The sequence below is a fragment of the Hyaena hyaena genome, unplaced genomic scaffold, assembly GCF_003009895.1.
Source record: "Hyaena hyaena isolate Hyena2069 unplaced genomic scaffold, ASM300989v1 scaffold_318, whole genome shotgun sequence".
Lineage (NCBI taxonomy): Eukaryota > Metazoa > Chordata > Mammalia > Carnivora > Hyaenidae > Hyaena > Hyaena hyaena.
Genome location: NW_024080949.1, coordinates 1,228,121 through 1,230,773, shown reverse-complemented (window position 1 = coordinate 1,230,773; position 2,653 = coordinate 1,228,121).

Below are 2,653 nucleotides of genomic sequence, written 5' to 3'. Positions count from 1 at the left end.
GTATTTTCATTTTCATTTGTTTCCATATATTTTTAAATTTCTTCTCTTATTGCCTGATTGGCCCATTCATTCGTTAGTAGGGTGTTCTTTAACCTCCATGTTTTTGGAGGTTTTCCAGACTGCTTCCTGTGATTGATTTCAAGTTTCATAGCATTGTGATCTGAAAGTGTGCATGGGATAATCTCAATTCATTTATATTTATTGAGGGCTGCTTTACGTCCCAGTATGTGATCTATCTTGGAGAATGTGCCATGCACACTTGAGAAGAAAGTGATTTCCCTGGCCTCAGGATGTAGAGTTCTAAATATATCTGTCAAATCCTTCTGGTCCAATGTGTCATCCAAGTCCATTGTTTCTTTAGTGATTTTCTGTCTAGTTGATCTATACATTGCTGTAAGTGGAGTATTAAAGTCCCCTGCTATTAGTACATTCTTATCCATAAGATTGTTTCTGTTTGTGATTAATTGTTTTATATATTTAGGTTCTTCCATATTCGGTGCATAGACATTTATAATTGTTAGCTCTTCCTGATGGATAGACCCTGTAATTATTATATGATGCCCTTCTTCATCCCTTGTTACTGTCTTTACTTTAAAGTCCAGTTTGTCTGATATAAGTATAGCTACTCCAGCTTTCTTTTGACTTCCAGTAGCACGATAGATATTTCTCCATCCCCTTACTTTCAATCTGAAGGTGTCTTCCAGTCTAAAGTGAGTTTCTTGTAGACAGAAAATAGATGGGTTTTGTTTTTTTTATCCATCCTGACATCCTATGTCTTTTGATTGGGGCATTTAGTCCATTTACATTCAGTGTTATTATTGAAAAATATGGGTTTAGAGTCATTATATCCTTTGTGGGATTCATGCTTGTGGTGGTGTCTCTGGTACCTTGTGTTCCTTGCAACATTTCCCTCAGAGAGTCCCCCTCAGGATTTCTTGTAGTGCTGGTTTAGTGGTGACAAATTCTTTCAATTTTTTGTTTATTTGGAAAGACTTTTATCTCTCCTTCTATTCTGATGACAGGCTTGCTGGATAGAGGATTCTTGGCTGCATATTTTTTCTGTTCATCACATTGAAGATCTCCTGCCATTCCTTTCTGGGCCTACCAAGTTTCAGTAGATAGGTCTGTCACCACTCTGATAGGTTTCCCTTTGTATGTTAGGGCCCTTTTCTCCCTAGCTGCTTTCAGAATTCTCTCTTTGTCCTTCTATTTTGCCAGTTTCGCTATGATATGTCATGAAGAAGATCGATTCAAGTTACATCTGAGGGGAGTTTTCTCTACCCCTTGGATTTCAGTGTCTCTTTCCTTCCCCAGATTGGGGAAGTTCTCTGCTATAATTTGTTCAAGGACTCCCTCAGCACCTTTCCCTCTCTTTTCCTCTTCTGGGATTCCTTTGATATGGATATTATTCTGTTTGATTGTATCACTGAGCTCTCGAACTCTCCTTTCGTGTTCCTGCATCAGTTTATCTCTCTTTTTCTTGGCTTCCTCTTTTTCTTTAATTGTGTCTTCTAAATCAGTTATTCTCCTTTCTGCCTCTTCAATCCATGCATTGGACGCCTCCATTTTATTATGCACCTCATTTATAACATTTTTAAATTCATCACAACTATTTTTTATGCTCCATAGTCTTTGTGGCAATAGTTTCTCAGATCTTCCATGCCTTTTTCAAGCCCAGCGATTAATTTTATGATTATTGTTCCAAATTCTTGTTCAGTTATGTTGCTTATATCTGTTTTGAGCAGTTCTTTAGCTGTCATTTCTTCCTGGTATTTCTTTGGAGGAGAGTTCTTCCGTTTCATCATTTTGGTTAGCTTTCTATCTCTTGTTAGTTTTAAAAGCTTGTTATGCACTCTGCACCTGTGAGTACTGCTGTACTAAAGAAGGCTCTTTGACTGTCCCGGGCCTGTCCATTCAGAAAGTATTCTTTGAATGGTGTCTCTCGGTCTCTCTTGTTGAGACCTTGCTTATTTTATATCCCTGCTCGTAGTGGTATTTGGGACTCTCCACCATGTGTACTTTGGCTTGTTTCTTGAGGTAGCCCTGTGAGACCCCCTCCGCCTTCCTCGCCATAGCCCCGACGCTGCTGAATGAGATACATTTTAAAAAGGTGGATGTTATAGGTGCTAAAAAGAAGCCTATGCAGTTATTTAAAGCGAAGGTATTTTGAAAAACGAACCTGTTTAGAGTACACAAACCTTCCCTTTGACTATTAGAGCAAGTGTGAAAATCAGTGGGTTTATTTTATTTTTAAAGTTTATTTATTTATTTTGAGAAAGAGGGAGAGAGGGAGCGGCAGAGGAAGCAAGAGATTGAGAATCCCAAGCAGGAATCTCAAGGCTGGGCTCGACTCAGGGCTCAACTCACGGCTCCAGCTCACAAACTGTGAGATCATGACCCAAGCAGAAATCAAGAGTCAGATGCTTAATGGACTGAACCACTCAGGCACTCCATCTGTGGGTTCCTTTTAAAAGTTCACCTAATGGAGCCTGAGTGGCTCAGTCCTTTAAGACTTTGGCTCAGCTCATGATCCGATGGTTCATGAGGTCGAGTCCCTCTTTGGGTCAGCCTGAGCCCTGCTTCAGGTGAACATGAGCCCTACTCTGGGTTAGCCCTGCTTCTCTCTCTCTCTCCCTCCTGCTCTTTCTCTCTC